This window comes from Pezoporus occidentalis, unplaced genomic scaffold (assembly GCF_034315485.1).
Source record: "Pezoporus occidentalis ecotype Australia unplaced genomic scaffold, CSIRO_AGI_Poc_V1 ctg158, whole genome shotgun sequence".
Lineage (NCBI taxonomy): Eukaryota > Metazoa > Chordata > Aves > Psittaciformes > Psittacidae > Pezoporus > Pezoporus occidentalis.
Window position 1 is genome coordinate 539,576 of NW_026913404.1, and position 16,329 is coordinate 555,904.

The 16,329-nt window shown below is 41.8% G+C and overlaps 2 protein-coding genes across 3 annotated transcripts in view; one reads left to right on the forward strand and one right to left on the reverse strand.

The window, feature by feature from the left end:
* Positions 1-4,137, reverse strand: part of ZC3H7A (zinc finger CCCH-type containing 7A) — a 34,805-nt gene extending 30,668 nt beyond the window's left edge. Inside the window, exon 1 of the mRNA XM_062611839.1 lies at positions 4,026-4,137. The gene's annotated coding sequence lies outside the window, so the exon portion shown is untranslated. The remainder of the gene's footprint in view (positions 1-4,025) is intronic.
* A 2,707-nt stretch (positions 4,138-6,844) lies between these two features.
* PLA2G10 (phospholipase A2 group X) overlaps positions 6,845-16,329 on the forward strand; it is a 28,821-nt gene continuing 19,336 nt past the window's right edge. Inside the window, exons 1-2 of one of the 2 annotated variants that reach the window (XR_009963463.1) lie at positions 6,845-6,981; positions 7,110-15,799. The gene's annotated coding sequence lies outside the window, so the exon portion shown is untranslated. The remainder of the gene's footprint in view (positions 6,982-7,109; positions 15,800-16,329) is intronic. The other variant, XM_062611872.1, reaches the window with a different exon arrangement.

Here is a 16,329-nt window from a genome sequence, read left to right on the forward strand (position 1 = left end):
TTTTTAATGCCATTCACTTTTAAAGTGTAAAAAGACCCACCTATTTAGCAACAGCTTTTCTCCTTCGTCTGCAGGGGCAGAATTTAAAACAAATATACATATGTGCATACATTTAAAAAATTTTGCTTTGATGCTTGTAATAGTTACTAGAAGAGCAAAACCTATACTGTTGTTTCGCTCTGTGCAATTCACTGAAAGAGGGAATGGGAAAGAAAGGGAAAGGAAATAGTATGGGATCTGAAAAAGTAAAAAAGCAGACTAATGTGTCAGTAATTAAGGGCATGGGCAGAACTGACTTGCACTCCTGAGGCATTCAAGGTAAGTTTTAAAGGACATGCACAATATTTAGAATATGCCTAGCACCATCTTTCAGGCAGAAGGGCTTTGAACACAACAACTGCTAGATTATCTTTCAAAGCAGAACAGATCTTTGGAATACAAGTCAATGAATTCATACAGAATAGACATAATTGAGTTTTTCCATAGAATGAATACAGGCCTTGGTTATTCTGAAAAGGAAGGTCACACTCCTTAAAACTTTGGCCTAGTCTTTCCATTTCTGAATTCCAAATCCAGGCAGCAAGTATTTTCAGTCTGCCAGGCACACAAGTTCCCTCAACTGAAAACTCAGTCCCAAAGGACAGGGAACTGGGCAGGACTGATCCTTTCTTCTGCTGCATACAGTTGTGCAGACAGCTTATGTAGAGATGAATGGAGAATAGAGGAAAATGCATTAATATTATCTGGGGATGAGAACTACTAGCACTGGGAATTACTGAGCTTCATCTGACCAAGTAATTCTGTTATTGCTCGGTACTGACATTAATGGCTTCAGCTATTATAAATACTTCAAATAAGCATTCTTTGCACCTTCAGGCTTAAATGCGGCAAACAACTATATGTCAGTGGTCCTTGCTACACTTCCTTCTCCACAGAACCAAAACTTAAAAACTAAGTGCAGTGTGTACACACATTCGTTTAAGATACAGAGGCATATCCCCTTGCCATACATCACTGAGCTCGCTATTAATACGATTACTGAGTTACAGGAATCTCAAATTAGATCTTGAACAGTACAAAGCAACACTGAAAATGTTATGATTGCTGCTGATAGATCTCTGCCAGCCTCAGCGATTCAGCTGAATTATGAACCTTGGGGCTGGTATGAGTCTAGTGAAGATCACAGTGAGCACAGAGATCCCTTATGTATTCTAGCATCAGCCTTCTCCCCCTCTTCATGACAGTCAGGAGAGAAGGCAACAAGCTCAAAATACTGTATCAATTCTGTCAAAAATTAACCCACCATCTACAGCATCATATATCAAAACTTTGACCAGCAATCAGAAATTGTGAATCCAGATGCCTGTCTGTAAAATGAAAACACAAACAGTTCACCAATGTTTCCACATAGCAAAACGGTACCCCAGAAAGAGACGTTACACCCTGGGTGCTAGAATAACGGGAATACTGCAAAGAAAGCAGGGAAGACTGAAACAGAACAGGAGTGAATATAAAAGGCAAACAGTATAAAACCTTTCTGCCTACATGAAATGAAATGAAAGCTCACCTGTCCTGGGTTCAGCTGTAACAGTTATTTTTTCTCCTTCTTAGTAGCTGGTGCAGTGCTGTTTTTGACTTTAGCCTGAGATAACACCCCAGTGTTTTTAGCTGTTGCTAAGTAATGTTTACTCTGATCAGGGACTTTTCAGTCTCATGCTTTGAAAGTGAGGAGGGGCACGGGAAGCCAGGAGGAAGCAGACAGGGCATCTGACCCAAACTAGCCAAAGGGGTATTCCATACCACAGCACGTCGTGCCTAGTATATAAACTGGGAGGAGTCACCCGGAAGGCCCAGATCGCTGCTCGGGTCGGGTGAGTATCGGTCAGCGGGTGGTGAGCAATTGCACTGGGCATCACTTGTGTTTATTGTTTTCTTTTCCCTTTCCCCTTTTATATTATCTCCCTTTGTTATTTCCCTTATCATTATTATTATTATTGGTGGCAGCACCCGTGATTTGTGTTATGCCTTAGTTACTGGACTGTTCTTATCTCAACCCGTGGGAGTTACATTCTTTCGATTCTCCTCCCCATTCCCCCAGGAGCGGTGGGAGGAAGGGGGAGAGTAAGCCAGCGGCTGCGTAGTTCTGAGTTACCGGCAGAGCTTAAACCACGACACCATCTCTGCTGCTATCTCCTGCTCTTGTAAGAGCAGCAACGAGCATAATGTGCTCAGGTAGCTGGATCCAAACAGTTCTCCGTATACGTATGGTTCCCACCCAGGGGCACAGGACAGCAGACCCTGACCTCAGCAGAGACAAGTGAGAACAGGAGACGGTGCCCGTGCAGCTACATCCCAACTGCTTCCTAAAGAGGAGTCACTGACCAAACCAGCTCCAGCCCAGCCAAGAATCAAACTGGACATCAAGCATCTACCCAACACAGAACAAGCCTGACCTAGGCAGATATCTCAAAGCAGTTTTATTGCCCACCCTAACCTCCCCGACAGTTCAAGTGAATAATTGCAGATAATAAACTACAGTGCAAATTATACCGTGCTTTACAGAGACTGTAAACTGCTCAACAAGACTTGGACTGGCATCAAGATGAGGAAGGGAAAATAGAAATCTTAATACAAAGCCTTTTTAGAAATATCTCTCTCAGAGAGCAAAACCACAAAACATTCCATGTGCCTGCTCGTGCATCACTGGGCCATTACATGAGGCATTTCAAACATGCAACACGCTTTGGGAAACAGGGAAAGCAGCACATGACACATGTTTCAACCGTTTTAATTCTGCTTAATCTAACACTTCTGGACACAACCACACAATTCTGTCAGCTGAAATAAATCACTTAACACAGACATAACTCGGTTTCGGTTCTTATTTTTGTAAACAGAAACAAGCTTGACTGCTGTCAAAATTAAACACCTAAATAAAACAAATGAAACCGAATACACAGCAACAGTTTAACAACTCTTCATATCACCTTCTTTATCTTAACTGTTTAGTTGCATCTCCTCCCACCTGTTCCCTACCCACAAAATAATGAGATACTGTTCAAGGTTTGCTTTCTATTTTCATAGCTTTCCGACATTTATTTATTTTTTTTTTTTAATCCTTGAAAGAAACAGGAGAGAACAAAGACACTCTATAAAGTAGCTTCATTCCCTAGCAAGTTAAGGAGGGTGGAAGACTCTGGTTTACAGTTCCCTTGGACATTTCATTTACAACAGACCCACAATTTGAGCAGAATGAGCGTCGTAACAATAAATCCAGATTTATCAACAGAATTTACACCAGGATAAGCTCTGGTAATCGACTTTGATGACTGTAATTGACAGTCTTGGGGTTTTTTTGTTTGGTTTTTACTTCCCGCAATACAGTTATGACTGTTGCAACAACATCAGCGCTGCCTCACCAGGAACACTGTTTAACACGCAACAGCAGCGGAAAACGGCGTCGCTTTTCCCCTCAGCCATACGAACGAGAGCACAAATAACAGCGCCCACAGAACTACTGAAGAACTCGTCCCGGCCGAAGCGGCCGCGGCGGCTGCCCGGGAAGACGCGGGGAAGGGCCGGACACCGTCCCGCTGCGGGCCGCTGTCAGCGCTTCGCTCTTCACTTTCCCCGCCAAGCACCAAGGCTCGTTCCTGTCCCAGCGCAACAGGCGAATTCTTAAACCACCCGCTTTCCTGCGGAGCGGCCGCCGCCAGCCCGCCGGGCCCGGCCCCCGCCAGCGAACCGTGACCCCTCAGCGCCGCCGCCCGCCCCGCCCCGGCCCCGGCCGGCCCGCCACTGTCGCCTTTGTTCGCACCAACCGGCTCCTGTCGCCGCCGGAGAGCTCTCCCCAGGGGCGCCCTCCTCCAGCGGAACCGACAAGGGCCGCAGCCGGCCGCGCCCGCCAGAGAGCCGCCCCTCAGGCGGAGGGCCCCCACCGCGCGCGGGGAACCGGAGCGCGGATCTCGCTCACAAACGCAAGCAGGCGCGGCCGCGCACACACCCAGCCAGCCGCGCGGCCCTACCTGCCCCTCAAGCCCGCGGGAACGCAGCGCCGCGGAAGGTGGAGCCAGCGAGCGGGGAGCGCGGCAGCGGCACCAACACCGACAGCGGCAGCAGCGGTAACAGCGACAGCACTTCCCCCGCCCCGCCCTCAGCAGCGCCACCGCCTCCCGCCCGCCCCGAAGCGCGCCCTCTGCCGCTGGGAGGCCGCGGGCACGGCCTGCACCCGATTGGCAGGACTCTGGCGGCTCAGGGTTTTCCCATTGGCTCGTCACCCTTGTTTTGGAAACTGGCACTTCTGATTGGTAGCGGCTGTGCGAAGGACTTGCTGCTAATTGGTTAGTTGTTTAGGGCCTCCTTGCCGTCCTTCCCCAGGCCTCGCCATAGCGCTGTGCCGCGCACCGTTCGGCCACCTATTCGCTCTGCCGGAAGCCGCCTGACGCGGGCAGCCCGCTCGCTGCGCCCTATGGGAGACCCCACGCTCAGTGATGTCACTCTGCCCGTGTCGCTCCGGCGTAAAGACCAAGGGGGATGGCTCGTGCTGCCATCGTACCTCTTTCGCCGCCCTGCGTGCGCTCGGGGCGCCCGCCGCCTGAGGGGACGCGTGAGGTAACGGTGTCCGGTAACGGCCCTCATCTGACCGGGGCAGGCCGCGGGACAGCCGGCGGTAAGCGGCTGCTGCTTCTGGGGTGCGTCCGGGGCGCTGCTGCGCCTTCAGCCGCGTTGAAGCGAGCGCGGAGCGACCTGGCGGTTCAGAGTGTCCCTGCAGCTGCTGCCGTTCCCGTGCACGAGAGTGACCCGAGGTGTTCTCCGTCGTTCAGCTGGGATGAGTATTTACGAACCCGGGAACGTGTTGCGTTGCAGACTCTGTTTTGGAGCTCAGAAAACACGGTTTATAGAATCATAGACTCAACCGGGTTGGAAAACGTCATCAAGCTCAACTGTTACCCAGCACCGTTAAAGCCAACGCCAAACCATGTCACTAAGGGCCTCGTCTACACGATTTGTGAGCACTTCCGGGGACGGTGACTCCGCTACTGCCCTGAGCAGCCTGTTCCAATCCTGATCACCCTCTCAGTGAAAAAATTGTTCCCAATATCCAGTCTAAATCTCCCCTGCTGCAACTTGTGGCTATTTCCTCTTGTCCCACGTTGTGAAACTTTTGCCAAATAATAAACCAGGAGGGAGCGGGAGGCTTAAGGGATGTTGTTTGTCGTTCCTTCTCAGCAGCAGAGCTGTCTGGTGAAGGCAGGACTCCTTCCGATCCCGCCGTGTGCTGTCAGGGGAGTGTGGTTATGGGTATCCTGAATGCTCCCTCACATGCAAAGAGCTGGTCTGTGCTTCTCTTGTAGTGCACAGAATTGACGTTCTAATGATACTGTTGGTTTTTTTTTTCCAGTAGCATTAATGCTGTGGTGTCAGTAGCACAGCTGACTAGGCTCATATATGCATGTCCCCACAAATAACATGATAAAAAAATCCCAAACACTGATGTGGCCTGTATAAGGGTGGAACTGTATTCGCTTTACAAGTTTTAACAAACATAGTATACAAATTATACCGCTATTAATTGAGACTAAAAGGAATACAGCCAATTAGTAGCTTCATCAGGTGAAGTAACAGGGATGGAAGGTTCCTTGACCTGGTGAAGTGTACCTGTGTTACACATTGTTTCAGTCTGATGACTGTGGAGGGACTGTAAGAACAAACTTGAAGTTCTGTCTTGAGGCTTTTCTCAGCTCCAAAGGCCAGATTGCCTCCAGTTGATCTCAGTCATGTTAGTTCTTGAGACTAAGTGTGCCAATTTAATGGGAGCTGTCAGATGTTAAATAGTTAATGCTTAAGTCTATAGAATGAAATGTAAAAGTGTGATAGGACTCGGTGAAAAATCTGGCTTTTGCTTACTGCAGCAATAGTAAGCAAAAAAAGGGAGGTGAGAGAAACAAGAGTAAAAAAAAAATTATGCATAGAACAAGAATTACACCCATAGATCTGTCCTGGGTTCAGCAGTAGCAGTCATTTTTCTCCTTCTTGGTAGCTGGTGCAGTGCTGTGGTTTTGACTTTCGGCCTGGGAACAGAGCTGATAGCGATGTTTTGGTTTGCCCAAGGACTTTGTGAGCCTCATGCTCTGCCAGGGAGGAGGGGAAGCAAGGAGGAAGCAGAGACAGGACACCTGACCCAAACTGACCAAAGAGGTATTCCATACCACAGCACGTCATGCCCAGGATGTAACTGAGAGTTAGCCGGAAGGGCTGGGAGACTGCGGGGTTGGAGGAGGTATCGGTCGGTGCTTGGTCGGGCCTGGGGGGCCGAGTTATCGGTTGGTTGGTGGCGAGGTGATGTATTCTCTTACCTTGTTATTTCCTTTATCATTGTTATTATTGGTGGTAGCAGTAGTGATTTATGTTATACCTTAGACACTAAACTGTTCTTATCTCAACCCGTGGGAGTTGCATTCTTTTTGATTCTCCTCTCCATCCCTCCGGGAGTAGGGGGAGGGAAAGAAGGTGGGGAAGTGAGTGAACGAGTTACCTGACTGGGTTTAAACCACGACAGTGGTTTAACTATATGGTTATAGTTTATGGTTAACCATAAACCATGGTTAACCATAAACTAAGAAATGGACCATAAAAATGGTAAGAAGGTTTATCCAATTCCAAATTACAATTGTTTGAACACCAAGCAGCTTAAGAAAGCAAGCAGTATGATCGTTCTCATCCAGAACAGTAAATCATTGCTGAGGTAAAATCGTTTGGCTGGTGGTAGCACAATGAAAATATTAATCCTAGTTGTTAATCCTTTTAATTTATACATACTACATAAATCATGTTGCTTATTTTTCTAAGCCTGCTGTTAGGATTGGCTACACACCGTTCTCCTTTGGAGGATGGCTTGTTGAGGACTCCACTGGTGGGCCAGCTACTTTGGGCATGTTTCAGATGTAATTACTGCAAAAGTGAGCCTGAAAATTGCATCAGGTAAAGTTAAGTTACTAAAAATGTCTATACAAATACCCTACCTATCAAACACTTAGAAAGCAAAGTAAATTTTGTGTATAAAACAATTTGTATTTTCTGCCATTACTTGACATCCCTCTTTTGCTTAGGATAGCCAGAGATGAGCATTTCTGTGAATAAAACAGGAAGACCTATTGCACATTTTTGTAACTGGCCTGCATATGAAGGAGGATTTCCACCAAAGGTATTGCCAATATTAGGTTTTGGTTTGCCAGTACGGGGTTTTTTGTTGGTAGTGGTGGATTCTACATATCTCCACAATAAAACATTGAGTATTGCATGCAAATTGGGCTCTCTAACAAGGCAAGTTAAACTGTAACTTTTATGGCATGAGCCTGAGATTAGCTATAAAGATTAGGAAGCTACTTAGCGTTTTTCTTGCTTGTTGAAACATTGTTGGAAATTGTTTAAGCTAGTGAAATACGGGGTTTTGCATAGAAGTTAGCGTAGAGATCCATCAATCATAACCTTTACATAAAAAAATGACTATACAATAGAGAATATCTTGATTTTGTTTCAATGTCTCAGTCCTAATTTGAGGCAAAAGTTAAAAGTCAATAAAGATTCACTCTGTGATGCCTAGACATCACTTGGAGATTGTTTTACCAAATCCAAGATGAATTCTACCTTCCATAGCAGCCGAGTCAGGATCTAGCAGACCAGCAGAGGGCATAAGCCCCATTCTGGTGCATCCTAGGGGTGCTGGCCGATTTGTCGGAGCTGAATCTTGGCGGGTAGCTACAAACTTATGTCTGACCTGAATCCACAAAAAGTAGGAAGTGAATTCTTTTAGGTTGAAAGGTTCAACATTAGAAAGGACTTCTTGAATTTTTTTTTCTTCTTCTTTTAATGTCAAGCTGTTTCAATATTTTAGCACACAGAAAACAAATGTATTATTGTTGGAGAGAGTCCAGAGGAGGCCACAGAGATGCTCCAAAGGCTAGAGCACCTCTGCTCTGGAGGCAGACTGAGAGAGCTGGGCTTGTTCAGCCTGGGGGAGAGAAGGCTCTAGCGTGACCTTAGAGCAACTTCCAGTGCCTAAAGGGGCTACAAGAAATCTGGAGAGAGACTTTTTACAAGGGCATATAGGGATAGCACAGGGGGTAATGGCTTTAAACTGACAGAGTGGAGAGAAAGATGAGATCTTAGGCAGAAGTTCTTCCCTGTGAGGGTCCTGAGGCACTGGCACAGGTTGCCCAGAGAAACTGTGGCTGCCCCATCCCTGGCAGTGTTCAAGCCCAGGTTGGACGAGGCTTGGACAATCCTGGTCTAGTGGAAGGTGTCCCCCTGCCTGTGGCAGGGGAGTGGAACTGGATGAACTTTAAGGTCCCTTCCAACCCAAACCAGTCTGGGATTCTATGATTTTGTGTGGCTGGTTGAAATTTGTTACTACCAGCCACTATCAGGAGCATTAGCTTCAAGCCTCTGAATAGCCTCAAAGGATAATCATAAGTAAAATATATGGCAGTGTGCCAAAGTTATGGATGATTGGTGTAATAAGGATGTGAACAGAAAAGATAACCATTTTTTAAAATGGGTGACCTGTTAGAGATCTGTTAGCCAAAAATAAAGTGCCACTCTCTGCTTTCAACATTCTCTTAAGAGCAGTAAGGGTTAGAATGGGCAGTAGGTTTCCCTAGCTAGCTTTTTCCTAAGTTATCTAAGTTACCTCCCAGTATGCTTGGAAACAAATCAAAATGCATCACCTTGCTTTGGCAGTGGAAAGAAAAAAGACGTGCTTGTCAGGCTGTCAGTGGTTTAGTCTGTCTCCTGATATTGTCACATTTCAATAGGAGGAGTGGCAAAACTGGAACCACATGGAGCCATACCTGCAAGTGCCTCTAGAGTGACTACTCAAACCCACTCTTCAAACACACTGTCCCAAAAATGCAGCAGTTAAATTTTTAATCATTACAATCAAGGTACTTAGCTAAGATACCCTTCTGAAGTGTTAGCTGCCCAAATTATGTAAAAATCTGCAAATTTTGTTGCTGGGCTAGAAAATTTAAGATTCATTTGCACAGCCATGCAGAAAGCTTTGAAAATGTGATTTAAAAATTAAATAGAAGATGTAGGGCATTTTTTATTAATTCAGATGAGAAACACTAAAGAGTAAATAAATTTGAATGGCTGATACAAATAAAAGTTCTGCGCTGTAAACTTAACTTCCATTTTTGAGTTTACTGAGCCTTGACACTGCATACCCTTAAGATCTATAAATCTTTTAAGGTGTTTTACCATTTTCTTAAGGGAGTCACATTCGCAAAATTTCTTATGATCAGACAAATGTATCTGTCTGGACACAAAGGCTGTTATTTCATTACGAACCATAATATACATGGCTTCAATTCTTAATTTAATGGTATCTGATCTATTCCAGGTGATGGTAGGTAATTTTGGCCAGGGTAATGAGCAGTGTCAGTTCTGTGGGCAGTTCTCACAGCACCTCACTTCATATCCAATGAGCTAAGCAAGGACACTTCCTTAGAGTACAGAACATATCCTGAAAAATGAGATATTGATTTATACATATCAAGATGCTTCAGAGCTTCAAGGAAAGCACATCATGAAAGTACTCATTTGTCAACTTTCTTCTTTGAGAGAAGGTTTTAATTCTTAACACTGTTAGTCTTTACAGTTTCCCTAAAGAGTATCAGATTTTCTTGTACCCTTTAGAAATACTCTTTTCCTATGCCCATTTAATTTATTGGATTATTTTATTCTGTTTGATTTTCTCTATCTGTTGTCTTATTTGTGCATTATAAACACACGTTGGAGATCAAGGTGAAGAAAATTACACCTATTATCTGACCTATTTGCTAACATAATCTTTACATCACTGTTGGAACTAGCTAACCCATTATCATAAACTTCAGCTGTTTACATCAGGTCTTAATTTTGTCATTTTCTTTTCTGTAACTATGGCTGCACTGATGAATTTAACAATATAAGATGTGTCTGATACTGCCTTGGAAGACAGAGAATGTCACTGCATCCACTGTTAGCATGAATCTCTGGAAGTGTTTTACTCGATATACAATGTTTGTTGTAGCTGTACTTTACAGCAGTACGTTTTTGTTAGATACAATATCTTGAGTTTTCAACTCAGTAGTCCTGTCTTTATTTGCTTTTGTGTTTAGAGGTTAACTAGAACAGATATTTAATGCTGAAGAATTCTAGTGTAACTCAAAAGATGGAATTTAGGTAAAGTTAATTGATCTCTTTTCCATCACAGGTTATATATGAGGTTTAAATCTGTCCGTAAAGAAGATGGAGAGGGGAAAACAGTGGTTTATAATCCAATTCATTTAAAGAATGGTGCTTTAGCAAATAACATGGGCAGACGTGAGGAATACCTCTCCTGTCTCATTTTACCCCAAAGGAATCCAGGTCACATGCTCTGAGACAACTCTATAAAAAGCACAGTACATAGCTTACTTCTGAGCCAGACTAAAATGCTAACACTTTGCCAGTTAGATTGCTCATAGCAGGAGTCAGTTCTTTGAAGAAAGTTTTGCAAGAGACCTTTGCATAAACAAGCAGGGATCAAGCCATATTTCTCTTTTTGCAGTCAGGTATCCTAATCACAAGATAGAGTGTCACTGGTGCATGGTTCTTTCTCTCTCACTTGAGTAAGAGACACTAATTCTTTTCACAATTTCAGCAAAAGGAGTAGAAGCAGTAGTTGCTTACAAACCTCTTTAAGCTGACAATTAGATTATCCTTTTAGTAGGAATGCCAAGTAGGTTAAATATCTTCAAGGCCTCTAAACTGCAGCTCTTTGATCCTGAAAGCTAGTAACACATTGGCACTATGTCTGATTCCCTGCAGTCTTAGGTCAAAATGGCTAAATGTTGCACCTCTCTGCTGTGTTTAATCATATCTGTGTGGCTAAAATAGAAAATCCCCAGTCATCATGTTGGCTCTTAAGAATTCTTAACTCCATACACTATGGAGAAAGTTCAGGCCCTTCCCATAGAGAATCAGCCACCATAATGCTCAGTTATAGACCAATACCTGCAAACAGTATAAGAAGTTATTCATCAGCTGATCTTAACTGTCCTCCTTATTCCAAACAGTCAAGCAGTCATCTGAAGCTCAGGTTTATAAGCGCTAGTAAAAATAGCAAAGCATTTTCAAGCTGACTGAGTATAAAAACACAATTAAGGAATTCTTCAGGCTTACCTCTGACACATTTGAAGGAATTGGAGTTTCAAGTTTTAACAGTAGTGTTTACTTTTTGTTTTATATCATTCTACTTCATATTACAGAACCTGAAAACCAAACCCAAAACCATTTTAATAATCTGTCTCCTAAAATGTAGTGGAACAAAAGCCACATTACAAAACTAACAATTTTATGTATACACTGAAAAACTCTGACTGAATTTAAGTAAAACCTTAAATAAGGGTGTCCAGACTTGTTTAGGTGCTTTTGACAGAAAACCAAAGGAGGCTGAAGCTAGCTGGTGTGTTCAACCTAGCTTATTTCTGATTTCATACTGCTGAGTATTGAGCTGATGACAGGTTTTTCTGTTCTCTTTACAATCGTTACTGAAATACAGGATTTGAAATACAACTCTTTTCAGAGACAAGAGTCTTCCCACCCTCTCAACACACACATGCTTTTCCACTAAATTTGCTTGTAGAATTCACCTTTTATTTCTTCCTGGCAATCTTCAATTCTTGACTTTCCTTGACCAACAAACTGGTTTAAAATAGAAAAAGGATAAAGAAAGACAGCATTTTTTTCTAAACTGCAGAAATTACTGATCAGTAATGCTGCTGTGTATTAAGAATTATAAATAGGTACAGGAGTGTTTGGCAATGGGTACATCAGTTGTCATCAACAGTCATGTCACTAAGAGATCTATCTAGCCAGCAACTGAACTTTAAAAATGTGTCAAACTTAGAAAATTGTATGTTGTCCTTTCACTCCTCTCTTTTATGGAGAAGCAGAGTCTTTGTTTCAAAATAGAAAAAAACCCAAACAGAATGCTTCATAACTGAGATTCTGTCAAAAGAGAAATATTTTAAACCAGCACATTTTCAGGAAATCATAGAAGTAGAGCAGAAAAGCATGAGAATGCTTTGCATGGGGATTGGAGCAACTTGGTCTAGTGGAACATGTCCCTGCCTGTGGCAGGGGGTTGGAACTAGATGAGCTTTAAGGTCCCTTCCAACCCAAACCATTCTATGAATGCTGCCGTAGACACCCTAAGTATTTTCTTCCTTGGGGATCATACATTGCATCCCTCTGTTCAGCACTTTGGTATTCAAGCTGGTGTGACTCTAAAAATATGAAATCTCAGGGATTTAACTGATTTACCACTGAAGTTGATATATGAACAACACAATCAGAAATTAGTAATTCCACAGGGAATTATTCCGAAGGAATTAATTAATATCCGGAAAAATAAGGTTAGCACATCTTACCTGAAAGAGCTAGGATGCACACTCAAGAACTGTGGGAAACAAGTGTGAGCTACTGTACTACCACTGCATAATGTAGTGGCGCTGAGATAACTGCAGCGTGAGCTGTATTGTCAGCATCTAGGTATGTACAAGTTATTTCTTTAAATACACACAATTTCAGAAGTGATTTTCAGAGTTCCATGACAGTAGACTAACACACTTAGTTTCACAAAGTTCTGATTCTGAAGTATGAAAGAGAATCCAGATGAATCCAGTTTACAGTGGCCATTACAAATAAAGGCAATGATAGAGCAGTAAGACCTTTCACAACAATTTTTGTCCACATGGGTATTACAAGACAGGATATAGGATACAGGAAGTAATGGAGAAATGTTTTTAGGAAACAACTGCAATTGCAGCAGGATTACACTGCCATTAACATAGAAGTTGCTGCAACAGGCAGAGTTCTGCTGTTTCTCACAACTGTGCACTAATCAACTTTTCATTAATTTCATGCTCTTTTAATATGTTTTATAAATCAGTTTTTGTGTTTCTAATCACTTGTGCTTCCACAAAATTTGAGTTTTGAGTTGGTATGTTGTCAGACTCAAAAGCAACCTTAGATGGTTGAGTTTTTAACTTGGATGCTGTGGCACCCCACCCACTGGCTGTATACAAAAGGAGGTTTTAAATTGACAGGGGAATTAACAGTCTTCCAAACTTCAGTCTGGAGAATGTATAATTACACTAAGTCATTGTCAGAAGCTATTTTAAAAGTAAATGTTGCCTGCCTTCTGAGGTTTTTCTACATCTATATAGTTTGGGCATGTCAGCCTTTCTTTAAAACTACAGCAGCATTGTTCTTGATAGAATAAGCAGCAACTAGCACACTTAAAAGCACAGAAAATAAGACGAGCAGCTGGGCTTTTCCAAGTCTCTATGGCCACCTCGCCACTGACTTCGTATAGAGCTTCGGTGATCCTGGGTCTCATTATTTAAATTTGTGAAATGCAGCTTTCAGGTTTTAAACTTTAAGCAGCTGTCACAGTGATTATTTGTTTACATAGAAATGGCCTTTCTTCTGCAAACTGCTGAATCTTAGGTATTAAATAGTTTTATACCTTTTTCTTTGTTACCTTTTAGAGATAGTAGGAATGTACTGGCTTAGCTGAACCTAACCTATACTAAATATTGTTTACAGTTTATATTTTCTCAAGGCTAGAGTTTCTTTAGCTACTTTAGTTTCTTTAGTTGAAACATTTTAGAATTGAGCTATTGCTATTTCTCCCTTTACTGAAAGCTGTCCCAAATGATTACCCCTACGAATATTTGAATGACTAAACCACCTTTCTTGCTCAGAAAAGAAAGTCTGTCTTCATTAAATTTCATTTTTACTATAAAAATGACCCACTTCAAATGTGCATAGGCCCATCTTACTGTATGTCAATTGGTTTTAAATAAACTCTCCCCTAACAAGGCTGTCCCATCTCTACTGCTGGTGCCTACTCTCGATTCAACTCTTTTCCAGCCACAGCCCCTTACTAGACGTTCTTCTGTTAACAGAACAGGAAGTTCCTTATCTTCTAAAATTGTCTGACTCCAAGTTTAATTACATGCTATAAGTAGATAGAAAATATTCCTTGCTCAAAGAGAAATTACTTGGGCTGGTACAAGAAATTTCAGGGCCTGTGGCTTACAAGTCAGGTGGAATGATCTGACCTTCAACTCTGAAAAAATGATAAGTGACTTAAGAAGCTGAAGAAGAAAAGATGATGGGCAGAGCCCAAGCCAAAGTGATGAAAAGCAAAATTCAAAGACCAAAAACCTTGGAAAGAAGCAGCCTACCGTAAGCAATTACACTTGTTTTGATGGTGACCCTTCTGTAAGGGATTGTGCTGCTCAAGGTTCTCACACAGGTTCCTGAGTCCAGTATTTCAAGTAAAATGAGAACTACTGCAGCTCCTCCTCTTCCTTCAACTTACAGTCATAATGATCATAAAAGGACCCACCTAATTCCAGTCCTTCCAGTTGTGGGGTAATCACCTCAATATGCAGATTACAGAAAACTAAGGGGGATGCAATATATATGAAATAGCACAAAATGCTTCTTTTTTATATGAAAAAAAAAGTGTTTGTTTAGTGCTTATATTATTTAGTGCTTGCTTTCTGCCCGGAGGAAGATGCATTCGCTTCCCTACTATCAGGATGAAATTGTTGCAGAGAATTAACTGCTTTGCTTTACATTTTAATTCTACTTCATTATATGCATATGCAAAACACATTTGCACACATCTGCAGGCAAACTTAAACAAAAAGTAATGTTGCTTAAACAAAAAGTAACAAATGAAAAATACCACTTTTCTGGAGGTGAAAAAAATGAACCTCCAGCAGCATCTCAACACAGTTATCCTTGAACATCCATGGATTTGACAGTGACGTACAGTCATAACTTTTGTTTTTTAAAATAAATATTATACAGGTATTTTGTTTGGTGGCTCTCAGAACAAAACAATCTAAAGTAAAATTCAGTATAGTATTTTACAGAATTAATTAGAATTGCTTATGTAATTAAGTTTGGGTATGCCTCCTCTTGACGCTCCATTCTAAATAAGACCTGCACACAAGCAAAGATTATCTATTCTTGGCAAATCCTTCCTAGGGATTATATTGTGTATAAACTAATAAGGGTTTATCTTTTCTTCTTTCTGGCAGAGGAAATAACTAGAGCAACATTTAAACATTAACATGGCATTGAAGAATTCCAAACAGAATTAGGAAATGAAAAGGTTGGGATTCTCAGAGCAATATAAAGTCACCATTAAGCATGCAGATCTTACTTGCGGACCACATGTAAAATTCACAATACTCTGTGTATGCGGTACCATTTTGCTCTGTGAAGCAAAAATGTCAAGTATGCACAAGCTGTTTATTTTAAAAGATCATCTAATATTATCAGCATCAAATTTTATATGCAGTCCCATATTATTCCTGTTTTTTGAGATGCCATTGACACAAACCAAAGCTAGACAAAATTTTTACCATTCTACATCATTTAAAAGAAAATGCCTATGGTGAAGTAACTGAGAAACAATTAAAATGTGCTAAGCTTTATACCATAAAAGAGGAAAATATATTTAGTACTTGCCATCTGAAAGAGTTTCATGAGCACAGAAAAATGGCTGTTTGGGAACATGACTGTTGATTTCTGCAAAATGTGAAAAGCAAGTCAGTGAAAGCTATAATGTAAATTTGAAATTAGGAACTTACCAAAGAAGGCCTTGGAGGAATGGACTGCTTTGTTCCTAGTCACCTTTCAGCTGCTGGTTCTTGAGATCACCTGTGATTTGATGCTACATGTATTTTAGGTAAGCTTTAGTGCTTCAAAGAATTTAAATCCATTTAGCAAGATTCACAATCCTTGTGAATTGAAGAGAAATTGTGAGTTGAAAAGAAAGCTATTATTTTTAAAACTTTACTATGACTGATTCCTTGCTCCTGCTTTTTCTTGCTATCTTGCACATCCTGATGCCAGTTAGCAAGGCCTGTTCTGCGCAGCATAGCAAACTTCCTGATTCTGTATAGTAAATGCAAAGAGAATGACAGTTCCATCACTGTTGTACAAATGGGGCAGTTTGTGGTATATGATGTATTAATTTTGTGGTGGCATCTCATATCCAGTTAGAACTTTTTATACGTAGGAACAATTTTCTTCATATATGTTATTTTAAAGCATAGAGCCCCTCTATGTGTTAAGGATGGTATGAACTTTATTAGTTACAGGAGCTGTAGACAAGAATTTTTCGACTCTGTGCAATTCAGTAAATAAAGCATCATCATTAGGAATTTGTTTTATTTTAAACCAAGGAAGCAATTTATGTATTTGGATCAGGACATC